This window comes from Equus caballus, chromosome 23 (genome assembly GCF_041296265.1).
Source record: "Equus caballus isolate H_3958 breed thoroughbred chromosome 23, TB-T2T, whole genome shotgun sequence".
In the NCBI taxonomy this organism is placed as follows: Eukaryota; Metazoa; Chordata; class Mammalia; order Perissodactyla; family Equidae; genus Equus; species Equus caballus.
This window is the reverse complement of record NC_091706.1, coordinates 66,142,045-66,168,845: the sequence shown is the minus strand read 5'-3', so window position 1 is coordinate 66,168,845 and position 26,801 is coordinate 66,142,045. Positions and strand designations below refer to the sequence as shown.

The 26,801-nt window shown below is 57.4% G+C and overlaps 1 protein-coding gene across 21 annotated transcripts in view; it reads right to left on the bottom strand.

The window, feature by feature from the left end:
- The window catches only part of SEMA4D (semaphorin 4D), a 111,606-nt gene that overhangs the window by 39,620 nt on the left and 45,185 nt on the right, over positions 1–26,801 (bottom strand). Inside the window, exon 1 of one of the 21 annotated variants that reach the window (XM_005605089.4) lies at positions 17,708–17,925. The exons of 19 other annotated variants lie outside the window; for them this stretch is intronic. The gene's annotated coding sequence lies outside the window, so the exon portion shown is untranslated. Of the gene's footprint in view, positions 1–15,775; positions 15,995–17,707; positions 17,926–26,801 lie in introns of those variants that run through there. One more of the 21 variants, XM_070248345.1, reaches the window with a different exon arrangement.

Here is a 26,801-nt window from a genome sequence, read left to right as displayed (position 1 = left end):
AGAATCCACATCCCTTCACTGTCACTAACAGCATCTTGATTTTACCTGGGACGGCAGTGTGGCCGGTTAACCACATCTCCCAGCTTCCCTGGTGGCAGTTCTGGCCAAAGAACTGTGAAGAGAAGTTATTAGGTAGGAATTTCAGGAGAGCTCTTTAAAGGAGGCTGACTCAGCTAGTGTTCGCATTATTGCCTTCAGCCTTTCCTCCTTTTGCTGCCTGGAACTCAAGTTTGATGGCCAGAGCTCTGGCAGCCACCTTGTGAACATGAAAGATAAAGGTCTCATTCTAAGAACAACCAGGTAGACATCCACAAGAACCAGGCAGACATGCTGGAGACGTTACACCTGCTTTCTTCTGCCTACTTCTAGACTTGCTAATAAACTATTAAAGAGATTACTGTTGTTCAGATTTTTGTTACCAGCAGTCAAATACAATTCCAAACAGATTCAACCTCCCTATAGCACATTTACCAAAGAGTAGCAGCAGCCAGAATTATGTTTTTAATGTAAATCCGAGCATATTTCCCCAGGTGAAATGTTTCTCACTCAGATTAAACCCGAGTGGACGACCCTGGTCCACCTTCTATCCAGCCTCTCCCGTCTCACGTCCCTCCACGTTTCCGCCCGGGCCGTATCTGGACACACAGAGCTCAGCCCGTCTGCAAGGCTGTGCGTGTGCTGCCTGTCAGCACCATTCAGAACCTGTCCAAGCACGTCTGTGTAAATGCCACTTCACAGTCTCCTTGGTTTACCCGAGAAGATGGTTTCTCCAAGTGACTGAGAGTAACTGGCAGTGGCTCCCGCGCTCTGAGCTCCCTGACAGCTAAGGGTTTCCAGAAAGCTCCACGTCAGGGCAGTGAGAAGGGCAGTGGCTGCCGGGGTCAGAGGGGAGGGAGGGATGAACAGGTGGAGCTCAGAGGGTGCCCCCTCCCTCCCCGCCACGGGCCCACCACCCCCACCAGCTCTGCAGTGGGATCATGACACAGGGGAGGCTGCGCACATTAGGGGATGAGGTAAAAGGGAACTCCACGTGATTTCTACTCAATTTCACCGTGAATCTGAAACTGCTCTTGAAAATAAAGTTTATTTAAAAAACACTCGGGCTCAGAGAAGTCCCTACCAGGCACAGAAGGAGCGTGCCTGGGGTCTGGTGCCATGTGCCCCTGGCTGCGGGCAGGGACAGGAGGCCCACAGGAGGTCTCTCTTGCTCTCCAACAGCAGTGGGGGCCGTGTCTCTGCTGGGGGGAAAGGTCTGAAGGGCCCACGACAAGACCGAGCCCCTACTCGGCACAGAGGCCACTCCTCTGGGGCAGCCACGCGTCCACCGCAGCCAGGCTCAGAACCCAGGCGCAGGAGACACCAGAGTCCCTCCTTGGAATCCGTCACCCAGGACAGAGATTTATCTCAACTCTCTCCTCCAACTGGCTAAGTGACAGTCTAAAAGGACAAAAGGATGAACCAGGGTGAGGACGTGAACAAGCCCTGGAAGCTAGACAGACAGCAGACGAGCTGACCCGGGCCGTGCTGGCGAACCCTAACACCTGGCTCTCCTGGGGCGGGGGTCGGGGTGGGGCGCCCTTCTCTGCAGCATACGCTGATTTCTAGGGTGTAAATGCTGCTTTCAAGCTCCCAATGTGATGCTGTGAACGAGGGACGGATAAGCTGCACGGCAGCGCACCAGTGATGGTTTTTCCACCACACGGACACAAGGGGCATGTGGCCCCGAGAGCAGGTGACAGTGAGATGCTCAGGAAGTGGTGAGTTCTGAGTACGTGTATCTGCACCTCTGCTCTTAACATGGTTTATTGAAGTCTACGTGATTCGGTTTCTGACAATGGCTGTGTCACCACCAGCGCTGGTGTGCCACCAATGATGGTAACTAACCGACTCTGAGGACAGATAGAGTGAAACCAGAGCCCGGGAGGGGAGAAGTCACAGGGAAACACAAGCTGGGAAAGTGGGAGCAAGTGCAGAGACTGACACGGTGATTAAAGAAATACAATGCTCAGTCGAGGATGGAAGATGAAACTGAGGAGGTTCCGTAAAAGTTGGACAATGTGACAGAGGAAGAAAGGGAGAGAAAAGACAGGAAAGCCGGGGGATCGATTCAGGGGCCCACACCTAACCGACGGGAGTTCCAGGTGAGAGCAAAAAATGAAGAATTATCAGAGAAACAATACAAAGAAAATTCCAGAACAGAAGGACCCACATTCACAGAATGAGGTGCCCAGCAGCGCAAGGAATGCAAAGACGGCCACACCAGGCCCCGGGTGGTGAGATCTGAAGGCCTAGGACCAGGGGAGTACTGACAGCTTCCAGAAAACAGGCCCCACCATCACCCCTCAGAAACCAGGCCACCCGCCAGCTAGGAGGCAGCAAAATGCCTTTAAAATCCCAAAGCAGGACGATTTCTCACCTATAATCCTACCCAGAGCCAAATTATCAAACACACGAGGGAAAAACAGAAACAGGTTTCAAACATCAGTGCTCAGAGCTCACACCTCCCTTACATCCTTTCTCAGAAAGCTACTGAAGGATTCGCTCCACCAAAACAAGGGAGCCGGTTCCCAGGTCTTCCTGAGAAGGAAGGACGGCCGGGAACAGGAGCCCCGTGTTGCGACAGGAGGAGGGGCAGAGGGAGCGAGAGAGAGAGGCCAGAGGGAGCGGGAGATGGCTCAGAGCTGCCGGAGGTCTGTGCGCTGAAACGCGAGGTTAGGGGTCTGGCAGACTGTGAGGATGACTTAGGAACACACACACGGACAAAAGAGGGGCACACACTCAAAACAAAGCCGTTTCCAACCCCAGGGAAAGCGAGGACGGGGACCTGCAGGAACGGCTGCTGTCCACGCAGGCTGCTCTGAATGGTTCAGGTGAGAAGAGAAAACATTTCTCTTAACCGCCTTGAGCCTGGACCAACCCAGACACCACCATTCAGGAGCTGGGCGGGTGTGGACCCAGCCAGGCGGCCCCTCACTCCCGGCTGTTCCCCACCACGCTGCCGAGGCGATTGGAGGACGAGACCCAGTTCTGTCTGCAGACGCACGTGCAGGCTTTCAGCACGGGCCTCATCCGGCTCCATGCCTTGTTCACTTCATCGGCACACGCCAGATTCCCGGTCACCTCCACTAGACCCTACCTCTCGTTCCCAAATGGTCTTCAAAATAATCCACATGAGGGACCGGCCTGGTGGTGCAGTGGTTAAGTTCACACGTTCCACCTTGGCGGCCCGGGGTTCACTAGTTCGGATCCTGGGTGTGGACATACGCACTGCTTGGCAAGCCATGCTGTGGCAGGAGTCCCATATAAAATAGAGGAAGATGGCCCAGATGTTAGCTCAGGGCCAGTCTTCCTCAGCAAAACAAAAAGAAAAAGAGAAGGACTGGTGGCAGATGTTAGCTCAGGGCTAAACTTCCTCAAAACAAAACAATCCACATGAATAGCAAAGGTCAGCAGCATTCGCTGCTTTCTTTTTTGACAAGTACTCATTGTTTTGTATAATTTAAACACTGCTAAGCAGAGCGCACATCACACCACCGAGGCTGCCACGATGCTCCTCCAGAAACACTGCTGCGCCATCGCCGAGGAATGCACATTGGAAACACCCAAGGAAAATGCTATTCTTCTCCGCATTTCTGACAAGTGGAGGGAGGGAGCCGGGTGTCAGGAGCCCACCTCCCTGTGCAAAGGGCTGCCTGTCACAGAGACAGGACCCATTAGGAAGACAGGGTCCCACAACGTCGCCCCCTCTATCCTCACATAATTGCACTGGTTCACGAGGAGGGCACGATCCCACTTTACATGTCAGGAGAATGGAACCCACAGGGGGCTCTGAGCCCGTCACTCAGCGGCCTGTCAGTGCCTGTCACACACAGCTTTCCACCCGAGTAGCCTTGAATCAAGTCAGGTGGAAAAAACAGGCGTGCCCAGCAACTGGCAAGATAATGGCTGTTTCATGAAGTTGTGCCATGTGTTGCATACGTGCATGCATATACCCACATGCGTCGGTGCACACATGTACATGCACGCACAGATGTGTGTATGTGTGCATCCACGTATGGATGTGCATCCACATATGTGAAGCCGCGTGTCATGTGGATCCCTGTGTACACACGTGTGCTGTGTGCACAGCACATCTATGCATGTGTGCACCGTGCATGTTCACGTGCATGTGTGTGCACGCATACGCATGGGTGTGCGGTGTGTGCTCTCTGTTGCAGCACAAAGCCCCTCTCTAGTGTTGTAATCCCAGATGTGATCAGTCACTGCGGCTGGGGGCCTGAACGGCAGGACCATGGACCGGGGGCGGGGGGGGGAGTGCTGTCTGGGGTCTGCCACATGCACCTGAGGCGTTGGCTCCCTCCTGGAACTGGATGGCTGTGAGCGGGGACAGGTCACAGAGGGGACACCACTCGCCACCACACATGAGGCGGCAGTGCTCCCACGGGCAACAGGATGCTCAACCAACGCTGACGTGCCCTCACCGGTGTCCGGGGCAGGGATCCAGGTGACGGCTGAGAGGCTGCTGCGGAGCCTGTCTGGCTTCTGTCTACGGGGTTTGCCCAGACAGCGCGGCTGAGCCCGCTCCCCACTAAGGCCCTACAGCCAGGACAGCGGAGGACACGCACTGCCCACACTTTCCCCTCCCAGCTGGGAGCAGAGACGCGACAGCCACCCCGAGACCATGCCCTGCTGGTGTCACCCCAGGCTGTCCCCCACCCCAGGCCTCCCCCCTGGCTGTGGTGCTGTCACGACCTCGCAAAAAAGGCCTTGTCCCCCCAGGAATCAGGGATAGGTTTCAGGAGCTCTCTGTGTCACACAGCAGTTTGTTTCTACTTCAGTTTCCCCAGATCTTAGGATGCATCCTCGGAGCCACACTCCAGCTGCACAGGACATGCTCAGCCCTGGAGTTGGGTCCGGCTGGACCCGCCCAGCGGAAAAGCCCGCAGGACACCATCCCTGGGCGCCCGCTTCCTGCTCCAGCCACACCTCCAGGGGCAAACGAGGCTGTGAGGACATCCTGACACTGCTTGACCCTCATTCCTGCACCCAGACCGGGCACGCGTGTGCCACAAGTGTGCTGGCGGGAGCCGGAAAGGGGACAGAGAATGGCGCGGTGACAGACACACACACCAACCAACCCATCCTCCATAACAGCAACGACGAGCAGGCGCTGGGAGGGCAGAAGCTGGTGGGTGCAGGGGCCGGAGGAGGAGGGGGCCACCACCTGTGAGACCTCACCAGCCCTGCACACATGGAAACACACAACACTGACTTGTTCTGGAGGGAGTGTGGACCTGTGTGTGGTGTGTGCATGTGTCCCTGGGCCCGGACAGCTCAGCAGCAGGGAAATAAAATAACCTTCCTCCACTGGCCTGACTTCCTGTTGACCCCTCCAGGGTGGCCATTGGACTCTCCAGGCTGGACGCTGGCTCCCGGGGACAATGTGGCTGTACCAGGAAATGGCTGGCCCACCCCTGGGGGGAATGTGTGTCTTTCAACCATGACTTGACCAGGGGCTGCGGGTGCCATGGGGAGCTCAACCCCCAGATGTTTCCAGAGGCCCAGAGGACACCGTTGACACCAGGGGACACTGAAATGCCACTAAAACTGGTGCTTCCGTCCAGGTCAGGGTGACCTGTACAGAGGGCAAATTTAGGTAAAATACCCTGCTCAAAAGTTTTGCTTTAACTGAATTTATTTGCATTTTTAATTTCCCCACCACCTCATAAACTTTCCTGCCTTCAAAAACAGCTCCAAGGTGCTTAACTCCAGTAATAAAGAAACGTCAATGAAAAAGTACCTAATTAACGGAAATTCAGAAGATTGCTGCCACCGGTGCTGGTGGAGCAGGAAGAGGATTTCTGAGGGTGAGTCTGAATCTCAAGCGGAGCGCATGCGATCCCTGGGCAGCAATCCATGGACAAGGCCAGTGTGCAGAACCACGTGGGTGAGCACGGCCCTCGGACACAAGTGCACCGAGAGTGACGGCCTGCACTGAGGGCTGGTGGTCAGACACGTGCAGGAGGGTGAGGCAGCGCGGCTGGACGGCCCTGAGCTCACTGCACCCGCGACCCACACAAAGGCAGAGGGCAGCAGGCTGATGACCCCCATCGTGTCCAGGGAGCAGTGCCAGTCTCCACACACAGGGACACACACACAGAGACACACACACACACATACACAGACATGCATATACACATGGTCGCACATGAACAGACATACGGACATGCATATACACGTGGACGTAAATGAACATACAGGGACACAGACACACAGGCATGCATATACACGTGGACACACATGAACACACATGGACACAGACACACAGGCATGCATATACACGTGGACACACATGGACACAGACATGCATTTACACACTGACACATATGAACACATATGGACAGACAAATATACACGGGCACATACATGGATTCACACATGGACACATATACACAGGACACACACAGGGACACATATCCAACTGTTAACAGTCGTCACCTTTGGAGAGAGGGGAGAGTGACCAGGGAACTCACCTTCTACGTGTTTTTTAAACAGTGAATTACACTTCATATTTCTCTGTGAAAACATTCATACACTAGAACCTCACGCCCCCATGCTGCCCTCAAGTCAGGGAACGACGTCACATCCGCACAGAGGTGTGGTGCGCCGTGTGGGCTCAGATGTGGGCCCGGGTCAGTGTGCCCTCTTGCACGTCCCTGCCCTTTCTGTGTTTACTTACGAGGAGAGGCGGTCTCTCTCACACTTCCTGTGACCACACGGCAGGAACAGCGGGGCGCCTCCCTCCCGGCCTCCCCCCAGGGACCCTCTAATCCCACACAGCCCAGCACTGATGCAGGACTGAACAGAGACGCTGCCCTTGCCTGCAACCCCCTCACACCACAGATGCCAAAAGAGGTCTTTGTAGTAACAGGCTCAACAAAATAAACTAGGAAAAATACTTGTGACACAAATGCCTGGACCTGGAATTCCTAATAAACGCAGAGACCTAACCAACCTGGGCCCCAAGCCCAACACACCAGGGAATTAGAATTACATACGTACATAACCAGCCAATAAACTCAGAGAGTGCTGCGTACCCTGGAAGTAGAGCTGTGTTCATTAAAAGTGCCCCACCGACCGGGCGAAGCAGGTCCTCGAGATGGGGCCACACATGCCGACACCACAGACCACGCCGAGAGACTGCTGAGAAGCGATGATCCTGCAGGCCGCCCGCGGTACAGGAGGTGCAGGAGAGATGGGGGCTTGCCTTCTTGTTCGTACAAGTTAAACTGGCATTTCTCTTTCCTCTAAAACTGGAAATACATGGCTGACCGTGTACTGAGCAAAATTGAGAGCCCTCTCTTTACATCAGACCTCATGATGAGGCCCCTACAGCCCACAAGAGAAGATGGAGCATGTTGGTGCCTAGAGCAGGGCTGTCAGCCCAGAGAGCAGGGGAGGAAGCACAGGCGGGTGGGCGGGAGAGGCGGAGGGAAGAAGAAAACCAGGTGATGCGTGGGCCTCCAGGCACCCAGCACCCACTCCCCGAGGGCTCCTCCTCAAGCCAGCCCCAAGGGACGGCAGCCAAGTCCAGATCTTCGCCTCCAAGAGCACACAGGGACAAGGACCCGCCTTCTGCTGGATCCCGCTGAGGCCTCGACAAAGCCTCCACTTTGCTAAGATGGGATACAGACGGAGACAGAAGGTGCTTCTGCCTCTCGATACTTCCTGATCGTTTCTGGGAAGGAGTCTTCAGAAACCTCTGCTCTGAAAATACCGGGAAACAAGAACATTTAAACACTTCAACTGTGTTCGCAGAATCTTGGCATCACTTCTGGGAAGGCGCTGGAAAGAAGCTCCTGCTGAGGCGCTTAACTTCTGGGCCGGGCAGCCGAACCCCTGACCCAGGATCTGCCGGGCCTTCATGCGCTTGTGCAACAGCGGGAGAGAGTGAGTGTGCAATCGCTCACCCCTGAATGGAGGAAGTGCAACCCACCAGTCACCAGGTGCAAGAGCTGGTCCCCAACCCCTGACTGTTGCCACTTCCCTGAAAACACACCCTTCAAATGCGAGCCAGGGTCACAGCGAGCGAGAGGCCACTGATCAGAAAAGGATCACCCACCCGTCCACTAACTGCGCTGAAGTCCACAGGTGGGAGGCGACGAAGGAAAAGGCAGAGATACACACAACACGTCCAAGAAAATGAGTTCCTGATGAACCCATTTAGATTCACGTTTTTCTTTGTCTTTGATTGTTTTTACGCCAAACAGAATTCCCACAGAGGAGCAGCGAGTTGCTGTAGTGTGTCTGTTATTCTGTTGCAGTAAACTTTCAGACAAAGGGAATCAGAGCTGCACACCCAGAGGTCACAGACGCAGGGTCAAGGAGGGCACCAGGGCTGGTGAACCCACGCTGACCCTTCTGTGACTGTGAACAACCCAATGTATTTTTTAAACCTTAGAATCAAACTCTAGCATCTTTCGTGGTTGAGGTATTTTTGTTTTTCTTTTACTTAAAGAGCTTACATAGTTTTCGCCATTTTCTGAAGACTGCTGAGAGGCAGGAGGGGCTCCACGGAAATTCTGTTGACACCCCATCCCTCCCACGCAGCCCCCCAGGAGTGGGGCCAGTCACGCCCGCAGCACAGCGAATAGTTTGCACCCGGTCTGCATGTCTACCCACGGGACACGATTTCCAGTCACTGGGGCCCCTCAGTGCCCACCACGTCCCCTGAATCCTGAGCAAACAGCTGAGTTAGACGAGACTCCATACTAGCAGGCAGAAGTGGCCAGGATTCAACGGGTCCCACCACGGCGGGGCCCTGACGCTGATGCTGGGGCCTTCCCACGGCAGCGGCTGCTTCTGACAGCCAACTTGTATCAAAAACATCTCACACACGAGCAGGCAGACATGTCCTGGACAAGGCCACGTCCACCCAGGACACGGACCCCACGTCTCCTGTTTAAACACGGGGGGAGGAGTGGCACCAGCCATGGGCAGGGGACGGCAACCCCAGGAACCGTGCACACGGGGCTGTCCTCTCCCAGGCAGGTGGCCCAGCGACACCTGGAGACTGCAAAACAGAAGGGAGAGAGAAAGTGCTTCACGCCTGCGTGAGAGTGTTACACACACAACGCGAAGGCCAAGGATTTTAAAACCGAAAAACTTCTTTGCTCTGGAAATGCAAGAAGGCTTTGTCACTTTAACAAGTAAAAGCCCAGAGCTGCTTGTTCTGAGGCTGGACGGGCGCGTATCCCATTCCCCCTAATTCCACGGTGTTGACCAACAGGGACAGCAGCTCAGGGCATCCGCATGACGTCTATTCTCAACAACTTGCACGACGCGCTGGCACGGTGGCATCCTCGCCTCCTGCCTTCATATCTGCCTTCCGCCACCCAGCTTCAAGCTCGAGGTCCCTGGGTATAAATACACACTTCCGCCCTCTGTCACCGCGAGGCCCCGGCCACGGCCGGCCGTCTGCACCCTTCACCGCGGCAATTTCTCCATTCTCGACAGAAAAACCCACGAGCTATAATTAGTTGTCGTCATACTGAAGGAGACAGAAGACCTGCTCCTGGAGTCATCGCCCATCCTCTGCTCTCAGGAGGCACGCAGGGAGAAAGACACAGTGGTCCATTTGCAAAATAAAGGAATGACATCCATCAGCTCTCCCACTCACCAGAAACCCGGCCTTCCCCCACCCCCCGCCCAATCACACAGGAGTGTGTGGGAGCCCCCACCAGGCCCTGAGGGCAGCTGTCTCAGGGCCTCTGAGGACAACAGCACAGAGCCAAGGGAAGTGGGCCTTCATCTTGCCTACGTTCTGCAAATGTGACCCCACCTTCCAAAGGTCCCTCGCCCCGGGTGGGATGGGGCTAGGCACAGGGTTCTGTGGTCAGAACGACCTGGTCCCAGGCCTGGCTTCTCCACCTGCCAGCTGTGTCTTGGGGAAGTCACTGGGCCTCAGTTTCCTCATCCAGAAAGTGGGCATCCTAAGAGGAGCACCGATCTCATCTGGTTGCCGTGAGGAACCCATGTGAAGAGCTTAGAACAGTGCCTGGCACCCAGGACACACTGCACAAGTATGGGCCACGACTCTCCCCACCTGTGAAGCAGAGCCAATTATACCCACGCTTGCTAATTACCTGCCTTGCTAACGACATCCTACCTTGCGGGGTATAAAGCAGGGTTCCACTGCGTGTCCCAGCCCGCCCCTAAAACTGACCGGGGCCCCACCAGCCTCCTCCTGCCCAGGGCAGCTCCAGGCTGCGGCCACATCCACACTCTCCTGGGAGCCGCGGTTGTGGACAGGGAGGGGGCCTCCAGCCCCTCCTGCTCAACCTCCTCACCTTGGCCCAGAATCCCCCCGAGGCATCCACGGCAGAGTGAAATGAGGACCCTCAACGGCAAACAGCCCTCCAACCCGTGCGCCCTGTCTGGGGTGGGTTTGCACATTAAAGCAAGAATGCCATTTCCCACCTGAGAGGGCAGCCATGAGACAGGCAGGCTGTTGGGGCAGCGAGGGAGCCCGGCGGCAGTCACATGCCCTGGGCAACCTCTTGGGGCCACGGGGTGACACCTGCCAAGAACTTACAACCCAGTAGGTCTCTGCCGGGAGTTCAGCTGGATACAGTAAAAATTAAGGTTCCCAACAGCATGGACAGTACATTCCCATGTGTGGGCACAGGCATGTGGCCACTTGTGTGTAGAAAATTCAATGAAAAAAGGCTATCTGGGGGCTGGCCCAGTGGCGCAGCACTTAAGTTCGCACGTTCCACTTCAGCGGCCCAGGGTTCGGTGGTTTGGATCCCGGGCGCGGATATGGCACCACTTGGCAAAAGCCATGCTGTGGTAGGCGTCCCACATATAAAGCAGAGGAAGATGGGCACGGATGTTAGCTCAGGGCCAGTCTTCCTCAGCAAAAAGAGGGGGATTGGCAGCAGATGTTAGCTCAGGGCTAATCTTCCTCAAAAAAAAAGAAAAAAATCAGGATTTAAGCAAGGACCCGCGGGCAGTAAGCGACCAGAGAGTGGCATTGGTCCGGGGTAGGAGTGTACTTCACTGTTTACTATTTGTATTCTTTAGCACTATTCAAACTCTTACCTTAAGCATGTGGTTTCCTAATTAAAATATTTTCTAACCTGACATTTAAAGTAAGATATTAAATTAAAAACTTGGAAAACAGAAAAAGGCCAGAGAAGAAAATATTTCAGACAATTTCAAAAAACAGGTTCTAATAACTGTTAAAACATGATCCCCTTTTTGAAGTCGGCTGAGTGGATTTCATCAAAACAGAAGTTTTCAGGACAGCAGACAGACCACCTCATTTCCAGTCATCCCAACATCTCGTTGGCCGCCTTCTTCTAAGAAACCCTGACAAAGAGGACAGCCTTCCGGGGCAGGTGCAGGTGAGCGTCACAGACCCTCAGCCCACTCGGGGCAGGGGAGGGCCGGCCGCCAGGACCCACAGCGCCCCAGTGGGGGGGGGTTGTGGGGGGGGAGGCAGCCTTGCAGCCACAGTGCTGCAGCAGGAACAGAAACCTGCAAGTGCCAGAAAGAGGGAAGAACCCGTCGCCTGTGGGCTGGCCGGAGGGCAGGAGGACTGGGTTTCCCAGGAGTCTGTGCACGTGACTTCATCTGCCTGCAGCCCATGGCCTAAGCGTCGTTTCAGGGCTCTGCGATGTTCCATAACTAAACACAGTAACATTGGCCATTCAGAACATTGCCAACTTCCCACTTAAAATTCACTTTCAAAGACTGATTTTAACCACCAGCAAAACCTGACCAAGAACTCTTCTATCTAGAACGCACAGCCTCCTTGCAGAGGTCTGGGTGCCAAAAAAGGGCACCGTGAGACGGTCACAGGCTCTGTCCTTCCCTCTCTGGGGGCAGGAAACAGGCTCAGGACACTGACTTGTCACACTGACAGGCGCACTTCCCTCTACTGGGAAATACCGTACATCATTTCCATGATTTACTTTCATTCAACTCTCCTCTGAGTTTTTCCAGTTAGTTGAGCTGTGCTTTAAAAGGCATACGTTCCCTGCTATTAAACACTGTCAAGTCATCTAGCACATTTTTATACTTCTTTCAAGCCAAGGAGACGTCTTAATTTCGCTGGTATTTATTCTCCTCCTAACAGTGGAGGCAGCAGGGTGTGATAGCCTGAGTGCAGGCTCCAAGGCCAGCCTGCGGGGTTCAGATCCAGTGCTGCCACTTCCCAGCTGTGACCTAGAACAGGTCACTGCCCCTCCACCTCCTGGCTAACTCCTCCAGTCCCTCCACCTCCCTCAGCTCCTCCCTCAGCTCATCCACTTCCCTCAGCTACTCCCGCAGACCCTCCACCTGCCTCAGCCACTCTCTCAGTACCTCCACCTCCCTCAGCCCCTCTACCTCCTTCAGCTACTCCTCAGACCCTCCACCTCCTTCAGCTACTCCTCAGACCCTCCACCTCCTTCAGCTACTCCCTCAGCACCTCTGCCTCCCTCAGCTCCTCCAGCTCCCTCAGTTACTCCCTCAGCCCCTCCACCTCCCTCAGCATCTCCATCTCTTTCAACTACTCCCTCAGTACCTCCAACTCTCTCAGCCCCTCCATCTCCCTCAGCTGCTCCCTCAGTACCTCCACCTCCCTCAGCTAATCCACTTCTGTCAGCCACTCCCTTGGGACAGAATAAGATGCTGCCTCACCTCTGGGAATGAAGCTGCATGGATGAGGACTTGTAAAGCACATATGTGTGCTACCAAAGTGAACTTAAATAAAATGTCAACACAGTAACACAAAATAGCCCTTTGCCCTATTGGTGCAGCTAGGACACACCCCAGCACAGGGAAGGGTCCAGCCAGACTCTCACGGCCACACTGGCCACATCCCAACAGAAACAAGTACGGGGAGAGAAGCAGGTTTTCTCAGGCCCACATCAGCCCCCATGCTGGCTCTCCCTCTGACTAACGCCTAGATTCCAAGCCCCTCTCTCTAAACCCATGACCACGACCATCAGCTTCTACTACCACCCCCTGGTCCATGAGCCTGAAACGGCTTGGACTGGGGTGTGTCCTCTGACCCCAAACTCGCTCAAACCCATTCGTTCAGAGCCCGGACTCGGCCGCCTCAGAGCAACCTCAGCCCTCTCTTCCCAAAGTGTGTGGTGGGCAGGGCTGCCCCTCGGCTCCCCCAGTCTGCAGCCCTCTCCCACCCCTGCTACCTGCCCTCCCTGTGGAGCTTTGAGCTCATGGCTGCCCAGACCTCCTGGGCAGAGCTCCCCATGCACCCTGAGTCTGTGTGATGTCGGGGCCCCACAGCTGGGCAGCCAGGACTGAGAACCAGCAGACGCCCCATGAGACTGCTCACCTGTCTCAGGGTCACCCTGCCTTCCTGCTCCACACAGCCTGGCTGTGCTTCCACCAGGACATCCTCGTCACCCACCCACCGAAATCTGGTCATCACTGCCCTCAGCTCGCAGGCCAGGGCAGCCTCGAAACCGCCCGCAGAGCCCGGGGCCTGGAGTCGGCCAGCTCCACGTGCTGGGTCTCGTGAAAAACTCAGGCAAGAAGAATACCGACTGTGCCACCACAGACGAGGGCGAGAAGGTGACCACTCGCTAGAGCAAAGAGGCGGTCCTCCTGGATGCTGCCCGCCTCGCTCACGACCCGGCTTCCTGCCAGGCTGTGCTGCACTCGGCCCGCACAGCCAGTGACCCAGGGCGTCACGGCCGCAAGACGGGAGGTTGCTCATGTCACACACGTCCCACTCCCCGGGCCACAGGGCGTGCCTGTAAATGCCGGGTATCTGAAAGAATCCCTCGTGGGGCAAGAGCCTCAGCCACCAGGGGCTCAGCCCTGCTGCCCCGACAACGGGGGTACCAGCCGTGGGCTCCCTTGCTGCCTCCAGGAGCAGCAGTGAAAACACCCCCGCCCCCCGCCCCCAGCGCACGCCCAGTGAGACAGGTTTTCTGCACCACTGTTGCAGAGGAGAAGCAGACCACAAAACGCAACAACCATCCCGAGCCAAGACCAGAGCTGGCTCTCCCTCCCTCCAGGGTCGTGCACTGCCCACAGGCCTTGTCGGCCCACCCTGGGCTCCGGAACTGCCCACCGCACTGGGGTGGGGCTAGAAATGGCTCTCTGCAGAAGCATTCTGTCTCCAGGTCTGAAGTGATGTCCCTTCTGCCACCGACCTTCAGCCCCTAGCCCAGGAACTCAGCAGAGACGAGGGCATCTCGGCCCCACTGGAGGAGCTTCAGAAACAGGGGTTTCCCCTTTTTGCCTTTTGCCTGGTGGAGAAGAATCTGACCAGAACCAGCTGGGATCTGGGGCTGGCTCAGGACTCTGCTCCGAGCTGCCTGGGGCAGGGTCCTGCACCCCCATATGCCCACAGCCCCCTCCAAGTGTCTGCAGGGAGTATGTGCGGTTTCACCAGGGGCCCAGCCTTCTCCTGCCCCGGCCGTGGCCCCCAGACCCAGCCAGCTGCAGGAGTCGAGGAAGCCTCTCCCCTCAGCAGCTGCCAGAGGGATGACCTAGGAGCCTCGACAAGCCCAGGCCAGAGCGGGGATGTCTTTTTTAAGTCTCAAAACCACAAAATGCCACTCTCTCTGCCTTCATTTTTAGTGACTCCTTAAAATATACAGCAGAATTACAAAGTTAGGCCAGCTTGACCACAGGCCGCCATCCAGCTCGCGTCGACAAGGGCCGAAGCCAACACGAGGCCCAGCCCCTGCAATCAGCCCTCCTGGGATGCGGCCTTCGCTCCGGCTTGGGCAAGGCAAGGCCCACTGGAGAATCCATATGCTCCGGGAAAAGCACTGCAAGTCCACAGATCACCTCGCTCCCGGCAGGACACATGGAATTTTCACCATTCCATCACCTCGGGCCGCCAATCCCCACGGCGGGAATGACTCTAGACCTCTGCTCACTCTCTTGTGCACACAACCACACACACAAACCTTTTGTTCTGATTCCCCAGCTTCCACACCCCTCCCAGGGCACCTCCAGGAGTGCCAACTCAGCCCCCGGGATTGGCTGAGCACTTTGCAGCAAACCTGTTATTTCTAGACTCTGCTGCCTCCAAGCCACGTTCAACCCACGCCCGGTCAACAGAGGACCAAGCGGCCACTGGGCGGGTGGACCGGCCTCCCAGGAGCACTCAGAAGGGGACGAAGGACAACCACACGCCTGGTGTGAGGAAGAGGAGAAGCAGAGCCGAGGGCTGCACGTATGCCGGGAAGGTCCCAGCCTCCCCCTGGCCTGGGGGCTCCAGGACTTCCTCTGCTGCTGACACGGTCCTGCCATCCACATGCGGGTTCACGGCCAGAATTCCTATCATCTCTACTTTCCAAACAGCCAGCAGAGGTGCGACCCAACATGAGACCACCACCAAGTGACTCTGACTGGAATGCCGTGAACCCAGTGCTGGACCGGAGCAGCCTCCCCTGCGGTTCTTCTCCAGCCTTCCAGATGCTTCCAGGCGAAGCTGCTGTGCTCCCCCACTCCCCTCCAGAGTGACGGGAGAGGGCAGGACCTAAAACGAGGCAGTGTCGGCACCGAGGGGCCTCGAGTCCCAGACCTCCAGGTGCGGCCAAAGCTGCCAAGGTCAGACGGAAAGCACGCCATCTCAGGAGGGCACGTAATCCAGGCGGTACTGAAAACCAAGTGCCAGCGCCCCTCCAGACGGCGGGAAGGTACCTGGAGGAACCCTTGCTGCCCTCCCCAGGCGAAGTGAAGCCGGAGTCGCAGGGACCCTCAGAAGTAACACAGCGCACCCCCAGTTCCAGGGACTCACTCTGCAGTCTCCACACGGGGAGGAGATCTTCTGCCTTCACAAGCCACTGCTAGTGGGACCTGATCCTGTCAACCTAGGACCTGCTCCTGGAGCCTGGCCCAGGGGGCCTAGGGCCCGAGAAGGCCTGTCCTTCCAGCGGGGCAGACAGTCCCACGGGGATGGGCTTACCCGCTCCAAGCCCTGAGTCACCTTTTAGATGATTCAGGATGCGTGGGACACGGAACGGAGGCAGCTGGCGTGTCACCATCACGCAGCATCTCCCAAGTGGGAGGGCTCTACAGAGGGGTGAGCCGCCACCCCCTCTGTCTCCTGCTGCCCCTGAGAGGCGTGTCCTCACGGGACCACCAGGAAGGCACAGATGCAGAACGGAGCATGAATGAGGCAGAGGGAGCGGGCTCTTCAGTGCCTGCCTGGAGGTCGACCCTCACAGTTCACGGGAACCAAAATCAACTGAAACATGTAAGAGGTTCTAGAACATTCTCACACCATGACAAGCTGGGCTGCCCTCTCCGTCCCACTAGGGCCCTGCCACCCTGTCCCTGTGGAGGATGTATCATGGCCCAGAACGACTCGGCTTGGCTCGCAATGGCAGAGGAAGGCGCGTTCCTCCACTGGGTCATGGTGGTGCCAGGGAAAGGCCTTGGGCTCGGCACACATTCACCGCCTTGTGCACATTGGCGCCCTCACCCAACAGCAGGAGACGTTGGGGAAAGGACGCAGAGACAGAACAGAGGGGAGCCCAAACATGGGTCCTGGAACTGTGCCAGCCAGAGGAAAGCGCTCAGTGTTCCCACATTTTAGGACCCTTCTCACAGGACATGGGCATTTCCAAGACCGAGGAAATGGGAGTAATGGTGTGTCGCTAATCTCTTTTCTGGAATTGCTCAGCCAACAGAAAAACGGATATGTGTGGACACAGATCAAACAGCCCCACTGGGGCCTCGTTTCCTGCAGAACTGGACCTGGCGCATAGCCAGGTGGTCATGCCACCCCACCAGGCAGGACCCACCACCGGCTCCCGGGCACCCTCTCCCTGTAGCTGGAGTGCCATGGGCGTGTTCCAGCCGCAGAAACATAACTGACCCTCCCGTCTAGGCACTCCCTTCTAACACCAGCCATGGCCCCAAGGAGGCTGGGCCTCCCCGAGCTCACGGTCCACTGGCAATGCAGGTCAGGCCTCTGGCATCCCACAGGTCCCTAATGACCACCGCCCCCAAGGAGAGCACTGGGGCGTCTCCATCCCAACTCCTGCCTTTCCTCATGCTGGGGACTTGAAGCAAGAACCCTTAGGGGCAAATGAGCACCTGTGGAGGGTCAGCTGGCCGATCCATCAGGTCTCGTGGGGTGGGTGCTGCCCTGTGGGGCCAGGGAGTGCCGCGGGCTGATCTCAGACAAATGCGGCCTCGGCTCTGAGCTCCGGTCCTGGGAATGGGCCCCTCCCCTGCCTGCAAAGCCCACCGCCGGCCAGGCCTCCCACGAGCACTTCTGCTTTCCCTGTGACCACACAGAGGGATGCAGTCTAGACAGCCACCCAGGGTGGCACGGACACCATTTCCTGCGAAGTTGTTCCCTACCCTCTGGGCACCCCAGGTTCAGGATAGTGTCACCCTGCTTTCCTCTGGGCCCCACACCCCGTGTGGCCCAGTACCACCCGTCATGTCCCTGCCAGGGACACTTGAGCCACTGCGTGCCAGACGCAGCGAGGGACACGGGCTAGGCCTGTGGCCGCCCAGGTGGGCAGGGGGCAGCTGAGGAGAGGGTAGGTGTCCTGAGCCATGGGTGGCTCTCAGTGCTGCACAGACCACACCTCGGAGAATCCTCAGCACCCCTTCACTTCAGACTGCAGGAAAGTGAGGCACAGATGGCTCCCAGCCCCTGCCTGGCCCTCCCCCACACCGGGCCCTGATCCCGACAAGGCTCCCGCAGCCCTACCTCCAGGCGTGGGGCGGTGGGCACCCCGGAGAGGAAGTGCCTCTCAGAAGAGCAGAAAATGAGGTCGCCCCGGGGTGGCCACAGGTACCAGTAAAAGCAGAAGGCACATCCTCCTTCTCTCAGACCTTGTGGGCAGCCCACGTGTCGTCCCTCAGTGCTGCCTGGGCCCCGCCCCGCCTACCTCCTCTCCACATCCCCTTCAGCCTCCGGGGACCCTCCAGTCACCCACTCTGGTCCGGAAGCTGATGCACGCCCGAGAGAGGGGCGGGGAGGGGAAGTGCAGGGCCCCTGTGGGGAAGTCGCCCATCTCAGGCCCAGGAAGCACCATGTCCCAGAGCACTGACAGCGAGGGCGGCCGGCTCCTTCCCCCAGGACATTCACCCACCAGACACTGACCACCAGACACCCCTCTGGAGGCAGGCAGCCCCCTGCGGGCAGGCTCCCCATCCTCCCTCCTTGCCAGCAGCCACCCCCTTACCATCTGGCTGCCTCGTCTTAGCCTTGCTCCTCACCTGTGGGAGGCCAAGGACACACACCTGGGGGCATCGACTTCCCCATCATCCCAGCAAGAGCCTTCACAGCTGGGAAGGAGTGAGCCAAGCCACCCAAAGACACCACGGCTGTGTTGACCTCTCACGGGAACCTTCCAGTACCAGGATGTGCCAGGAGCTGCCACCGCCACCGCCACCATCACTGCCACCACCACCATTGCCGCCATCATCACCACCATCACCACCATCATCATCATCATCATCCCTGTTCTGCAGAGAACACCCAGGCTTGGAAGCTGCCAGAAGCCACGCCAGTATAGAGCAGTGGGGTCAGCAACTGATGCCAGCCTGCCCCCACCACCACCTGGAGGCTCCTCAGGGCCAGAAAGCTAAATTTCCCCTCCGATGGAGGAGACCCTGACCCAGGTGGACCCCATCAAGTCAGTAAACACAGCTGGGCATAACGGCACTCCTCACGTCTAGTGTCTTATCAAAATCACAAACTTGCTCCAAGTTAGAGTCCAGCGGCCCTTTGCAAAGGACAGGTTCTGACCAACAGCGGCCGCCTTGGAATCTCTAGGCTGTCAGATGTGTCTCGGCCTCCGGGAGACGCTGCTCTCAGGGAGGTCTGGGGCGATGCCTTCCAGAGAGATGCACGCTGCTACCCAGGGCAGTCAAGAGTGCTCCACTCACTCTGGCTAGCTTTAAAAGTGAGACGAAATCACTCACGCAAACTGAAGTCCAGGGGTGAATGAAGAGAGACCAGTTTCATGCTCAGAAGAATGTGGCTGCCAGGTTTCTGTTCAATGTCAAGCTGTCTTAGACGGGGCATCTGAAAACTCAGATGACGGTAAAACCTCATTAAAAACTACAAAACTCGTATCGCAGTTTCCAAAGCTGCAGCTTCACCCCGGCCTGTGGTCACAGGGGGGCACGGGGCGGCGGCTTTGCAGGCGGAGATGATCACCAGCCTGGCTGCTCAGGACAGGCTCCAGGCCTGGGATGCCAATCACACCCAAAGCATCCTCAGGCGACAGAAGGTTCTAGAAACATTTCAGCCATGGGGAGGGAAGATTACTCAGAGGCGAGAACACACATCACAAAATTTTAGAACTGGAAGGACTTTTTCATGATCCTCTCCCAACTTGCAGCTGGAAACTCAGAGTGCCTGCCCCAGCTCACCCAGGCTGCCCCAGCCCCGTGCCCCCCACCCCACAAGATCCCTGGGGCCACCTCTCTTCTAGGCTGGAACGGCTGAGGCACGCCATACCAAGCAGCCCCCTCACACACATACCTGCGTGGACCCCACAGTCCGCAGGTGAGAGGCCCCTCAATCGTCAGCAGAAACAATTCACTGCCTCTCTGGGGGTACCTGCCCCCCCGGCAGTAAAGCTCCCACCTGGGACAAGAGCCGGCACTTGGCGGGCGGCAGGGCCCAGGATGGAGAAGAGGACCTGCAAAGGTGATTGCTCCCTGGGGAGGGCGAAGAAACGCCTGGCTTTGTGAAGGAGCCTGACCAGCTCTGCCACACTCACTTCCGCAGCCTCCGAAATCCCCCAAGTTCAAAAGGATGCCAGCCCAGGAATGTTTACCTTCTCGTCACTTTAACAACAGAGATTTACGATCTCGGTGTGCACCCGTCAGGAACCGGCTAAATAAACAACAACATGAGAGCACGCTATGCAGGCAGCACATCCATCCAGGCAGTGCTCACTGATGAGCACAGAGGAACACAGCGTATTATTAAATGCAAAGAGGAGCCCATAAAACAGCACTTAAATGGACGCTTATTCGTGTAAAAGAACAGCCAGGGGAGCTCACGCCCAGAAGGGCCGTGGGCAGCACACCCTCGGAGTCCCAGGCCCTCGCCTGCGCTGACTCCGGGATCTGGATCCTGGCAGGGCGGCACTACCTGCTTCCGCGGGCGAGCGCGTCGGGCTGGGCGCACCTGCTCTCAGAGCCCGAGCCCCAGGCAGGCTGGCGGGACCACCTGTCACAGGCGGAGGAGGGGCGCCAGGTGTGAGCAGTGCTCGCTTCTGGGCGGGGGACTTCAGGGGCATCCGTAAATATCTTCTTTGGACTCCACTGTGTCTTCTAAATTTCTTTATGTTAGAAAATCTATTTTTCAGTATTTTTCTCACAAAACCCTGTTGTCTCCAAACAAGAGCGGTTTCCCCAGATTCTCTCTTTCAGCCCCTTCCCCGGCCACCCTATATGAAGGGGAAGGTGGCCCTGAATTCTCCCAGGACCCATTCCTGCCACCCTCAGGGACACATTCCAGTCCTTCCATCCCTCAGCTGGACCAGGGCCACACTCTGGCGTCCCCAGCAGGACTTGGCTTCCTCACGCCTTCATCTCCCTGGTGTCGCACCTCCTTCACCTCCACATCTGTGCTCCCTGCCCGTCGAGGTCTGACTCGTCTGTTGATCCCCCAAGAGACACCAGAGCCTGGCTGCCTGGGTTCGAGCTCTGGGCCCCTCGCCAGCATGTGACCAGGGCCAGCAACCGAACCCCCTGCCCTGGGATTCTGAGCTGTAAGACGGAGCTGGCCTCAAAAAGTGCGCAGGCTATTTATAACACCACTTGGCACAACAGACCGTAACTTCTAATGACATTACTGACATCTCCCACGGAACGGCCAGGGCCGTCTGCTAAGCCTTTAAGGCGATCATCCAACTGCAGCTGCATCTAACTGGATAACAACAGCGGCCGTAAAAAACCAACTGTGCCAAGTTTCACATTTTGCTCTTTCTACAATGACTCTTCCCCAGAGACACTGGTCATAGAGAGGAAGAGCTTGTCCTTGGTGCCCAAGGACACCCACCTCATCTACGCACCTCCAGGCGGCTCCAGTCTCAGCCTCTGACTCTCACAGCCTGTCCTAAAAGACGTCACCTGCAGAGCGGCACCTGCTCAACCGGAGGGCAGCCGAGCACAGGTGTTGCTGACGTGGATACTGACTCATGCAGCGACCTGACACTCAGATTCCAAAGCAGAACGTGTAAGAAGATCCACCGGGGGGTGGGGGAGGGAGAAGAGGAAGGGCTCATGCAGAGCAGCCTGTGAGAGCCAGGCCGGGCGGGGCGTCCCCTGCCAGCACACTGGGCACGAACTGCGCTGCCTTCCAAGCGCCGGCACCACGGCTGGGCCACCCTGTGTCCCCATCCCCACTCATCGTCTCTGGCGCCCAGGGAGTGAGGCCCATGGCAGGGATAGCGGGGGTCATGCCCATGGGTGCCAGCCTCCCTGGACACCCGCATTTGCTCGGTGATCCCTTTATTGGTTTAACTCTCTAAAATGTTTAGTAACTGGGATGACTCAGCTGTGGCTGTCAACGAGACAGCTGTCTCTCGGAGAAAAGAAATCAAACGGCCCTCCCCAATTTGGGTGTGGCCGCACTGGCCCACCTGTAAGCGGGAGGAGGACAAGCCTCTCTCCAAAGAGATGGAGAGCCACACCAGGCCAGGAAGTGAGAGCAGCTGGCACAGAGCCTGGAAGTGCAGACTGTGGAATGCACGCCCCGCACCTCACCAGGCCCACCCCAGGACCACAGCCTGGGGGCTTCCTCTCCACAGGACCTGTCCCCATGCTGGTGCTCGAGGCACAATGAGAGCCGGGCCAGGCTCTGCCCTTCGCCTTGCGCCCCCAAATCCGCACACAGCCTGGCGGCCGCCTCACCCCCACATTCCCTGCCTGGTGAATTCTCCAGAGGCCTGGGGCTCAGGGGTTGCCATGGTTCACAGCTTGACCTCACCTCTGCAGTCCTTCGGGCTCCCAAGGACCGTGCCCTCCCACGATGAGTTCCGGTCCGGGGTTCAGTCGATGAGTTTGATCCCTGCTCAGATGAGTGGAGGAAGGACCTCAGGAAATGAGGGGTGCAGTTCCGTCCACACCAGATCTCCCCAAGCTTCCAGGGCCCGTTTCCCTTCCCGGGGAGCCCTGAGCTGCCTCGAGGACGAGAGCCTGAGAACCCTCCACAGAGATCACTCGGAACCTGCCTGCTCATCCAAGGGGAGTGTAAGGCTCGGGCTGACGGGGCAGGGACAAAAGGATCTCACATACACGTGCACACGAACACATCACACACACATGCACACATATATCACGTGCACATGCATCGTGCTCACACACCTGCACCAACCATACATGCTTGAACACACACACATGGAGACCAAGGAAGTGCAGAAGAGTGCAGGCGGAGGCGGAGTCCCTCATGGGTCCCACACACCTGCCTCTCACAGAGACTGCGGAAGGTGACACAGGGGCAACAAGAGCTGAGGTCCCCGGAGGGAGAGAGAGAGGGAACCCTGAAATGTGGGCCGGCCTGATTCCTTCTCAACCCAGAAGGTCCCTGGAGGGTCCACACAGTGTCCCTTGCACTGCATCCTGGAGCAGTGTCCACGGCAGCCGGCGGCCGGTTCTGACCCAGCGCAGGGTAAGATGCCCACTCGGGACTTGCAGATCCCGAAAAACAGACACGATTTGGTGCTGCAGATGATGCTTGAGAAGCGGGAGAAAGCAAAGGAGTTTCCACCTGAGGCTTTCCTCAAACACAGAAGCAACACCTCGTACTCTGCAGGACGGCCGCCACCAGACAGCAGAGAGCAACACGCGCCAGGACGATGCAGAGAAGCTGGAGCCCGGCGCGCTGGGGTGGGAGCGTGAGCTGGTGCTGGTGCAGCCGCCGTGGGAAACGGAGCGGAGCTCCCTCACTAGCTGAGACCTAGAACCACGGGCAGGATCTTGAACAGATATCTGCACACTCATGTTCAGGGCAGCATCATCCACAACGGCCCAAAGGTGGAAGTATCCCAAATGCCCATGGACGGATGAGTGGATAAAAACCGTGCTCCATCCACACAACAGGGTGTTACTCCATTCCCTGGTGGGGAAGAGGGCATTCAGTCACTCTGCAGACACCTCTGCCCTCCGCCCCTCCAAGGTGGCCGGCCAGCTTCACCATCGCCACCCGGCACTGTGCCTGGCACCTGAGGGCACCAGGAGCCCACAGGGCAGTCACTGCAAGGAGCGCAGACTGCCACTAACGAGGACCAGCGCGTGGGGACACTTGGCCCTTGACCTTTCCACGGGTCGTCTCTATGTGACACAGGAGTGACAGAAGTGGCACAGCTCCCCTGCACATGGCGAGAGGTGGAGGGTGGGCAGCATCTGGGAGCATCAGAAAGTGCTGGAGTGCCAGTAGCTCACTCCCTTTCTAGAATCTTCTGCCTCTGCTGACTTGGCCCTTCTGCCAGGGCCAATGCCCCAGGGTGGACCCCTGCAAGTGGAGGATACATGCAGTACTTCACATGGGAGCGGAGCTGACAACCGTCTCCAGGCGTCTAAGTGTCAAGATGGGCCAGAACTTGGCCAAGAGATGCAATAATGCTTCTGGAAGGTGGACTGGGATCCCCCCCATGCCACCCAGGCCCAGGACACACCCATCGTGGCTGCCCCACCCCCACCGCATGTCTGGGGAAGCCGGGGGGGGGGGGGGGGGGCTGTCAGGAGTCACGGTCCTGGTGTGAGCCAGGCTCCAGGAAACTTCTAGAAGACAGGATGTCAGCAGGAGGGTGCTGGCTGTCTTCTAGGCTGAGGCTCGGTCTCCCCACCACGATCTCCTGGACACACACTCCAGGCTGACATCCAGAAGAGACCTGAGGTTGGCGAGAATACAGGGGGTGTGTCTCTGTGTGCGCTGTGTGGGGTCATGTGGTGTGACAAACAAATGGCAAGCAGTAGGATATACTGGAGTCTACGAGGAAGCCATTTGGTGTAAACCTAATTCAGCCCGACCTTGTTTCTCCAAAAGGGCCTGAGCATGCATTGCACGTCTGCTTTAAGTATTTGCTGTGTCCCAAAGACAACAACAAATGGCCTTAAGGTAAAGATACAATTTCCCCCCACATTGGCATTCCCCTAAGGATAAACGTCACTCCCTAGGTTAGGAACTGACTGCTGTGCTCATCTGTGACCACCCAGCTAGAGACAACAGACCCGCCACCCTGCTGTGTCCACCGAGACAGTACACCTACCTGCCGTGTCCATCAATCGCTGTGCTGACAGGGCAATCTTGTGACTATTGTAAAAGGGATATTTCAATCACATGTAAAACATGTTCTTTGAGGGTATATAACCACTCTGTACACCCCACTTCTTTGGGGCCCTTCCTTCCTTGGGGAAGAAGGCCCCAGGGTAAGCTAGCCTGCAGATGTGGCTTAGAATAAACTCACCCTGATTTTGATTTATAGATTGGTTATGGATTATTTTCGCTGGCAGGTGCGTGTGTGTTCATGTGTGTGGTGTGTGCCTTTGCGCGTGCATGCATTCGTCTGGGGTGTGTGCATTTGCGCGTGCGTGTTCTGACATAAAATAAGAGCTGATGGAGAACTATGGCGAGACCAGGTGAGCGCCGAGTGACACACGCACGCTGTCGGTCAGAGGAGGAGGCTGACCAGCCGCGGTCCCTACGGCTTGTTGGGAGAGAGACTCTTCCTCCACGCAGGACCTAGGACAGTTTCTGATGTGCTCTCGCCCTGAGAGGCTCATACGGGGACACCACCAGCAGCACCTCTGGCCGAAAATGTGACGATTTCCAAAAGCTTGTTCCTACATTAACCTGCCTCTCCCCCCGACACGCATGTACCCACACACACACCCCCCCAGCTGAGGCACCGTGTCGGCTCCCACCACAGACACGGCACTTCCACCACAAACCACGTCATGTCCCCAGAGTTTGGGGACCGGCATCCTGCAGACCCCCAATAAGCACGGGGCGGGGGGGTGGTGCAGGCAGGGGCTGGCGCAGCCCTCGGGCCACCTAACTTTCAGGACATGACACAGAACAAGCCAGAAACATCCGTAAAGGAAGTAAACCCGCTGCCTCAATGCCACAAAGCTAATCTACAGCTTACAGACGCTTCTGGAACCCACAGCACCACCAAAGGGCAAGGACGACGACCCACGACACGGACACCGGAAAAGATGTGCCCAAGGCCTCCGCCCTGGCGAGGGGAGGCTTTGAGGCTGAGGGCTCCCGGGTGGGGGGCTGAATTCAAAGGTCGGTCGGCCAACGCGGAAGCTCACCTGTGTCACGGGCGAGGACACATGCACAGGCCCCATCCAACAGAGGCAAGGCCGGGCCGGACATGGGGCAGCACAGCGCCCAGGGTGGGGCTGCGGGCCGCTCAGAGCCACCCGCTGTCGCTCCTGCCTCCCAGCCCGCCCAGCGAAGGCACTCCCTGAGCCCCGCTCACACCGCCCTGGCCACCGTGCATGCCCGGGGCCTGCGGTCACTCAAGCGGCCTTGAGAGTGCAGATGCCCGTGCATGGCGCATGCCCAGTCAGGTCCCCGGGCCAGGAGGGATGCTGGACGAGGAAGAAGTGTGGCCGGCTAGGCCCAGCCACCGCTGGCTGCTCCTGCCCTTGCAGGGCGCCGTGCGGTGAAGCTGGGCCAGGGCAGACCCGGCACCCTCCTGCTCCCACCTTATGCATCCCGAGACACACACCCGCCTCCTCCCTCCTGTTGTTAAATCCCACCTGTCCTTTGGGGCCAGCGGGACTCCAGCTCCTCCACAGATGCTCTCTGCCTTAAATCCCCATGGCCACCGCACCCGCGAAGCTCTGGCCCCCCCCCCCCGCCCCCGACCAGCAGCAGGAGCAGCTGGCTGTCCTGCCCGCGGGCACACTCAGTCTGTGCAAGCCCTCTGGGTGATTATTACACACGCAGAAGCTTGACCACCACCGGCCAGGATGACGCAGTGTCACACTGGATCCGGCACGTTCCTCGCTGCTGGGTAAGGGTTCACTGAGCTTGTCTCTACAAGTGGCTGTGAAGTCCCCCGGACACAAGAACACGTCTTAAGGGACCTGTCCTGGCTTCCTACGGCAGCTGTCAAAAACCACCACGAACTCAGTGGCTTAAAACAACATAAATTTACTATCTCAACAGTTCTGGAGGTCAGAAGTCAGACACGGGACTCACTGAGCTGAAACCCAGGGGGTGGCTGTGCCTTCTGCAAGCTGTAGGGAGAGCCCGTTCCTTTGTCTTTTCCAGCTTCCAGGGGCCTCCTGCATTCCTTGGCACACGGCCCCTCCCTCCTTCTTCAAAGCCAGTGAAGGGGATCAGAACACACCACCCCCAGATAGACCACTGTTACTGGACACAGGGCACCACCAGCTTCCCACGAGACAAAAACCAATTGTCAGCAGGCAAGATGGTGGCAGAGAAGGGGCATTTTATCAAGCAATAAACCAGCAAATTGGAAGATGGGGGGAGTGGTGTCCTAAAGAACCATCTTAAGGGGGCACAGAATCCTGCAGCAGTTATACAGGCCAGTGGGCAGTAGGGGAAGGGGTTAGGAATGTTGACCCTCTGGTGCTACAGACTGGGAGTTGCCACACCAGATCTTTCAGTTGTCATTGATGATGGCTATCAGCATAGACAGTGTCCGGGAGGTCATCACATTCCTGAGAAACTCAAAAGAACAAACTTACCATCTTATCATAGCTGGGAGGTACATACACAAGCAGGGGTCATAAAATCCACAGAGCAGGTGGATCTCCTGGAGGGTGCAGATCCAGCTGGGTTAGTCAGAGGTCAT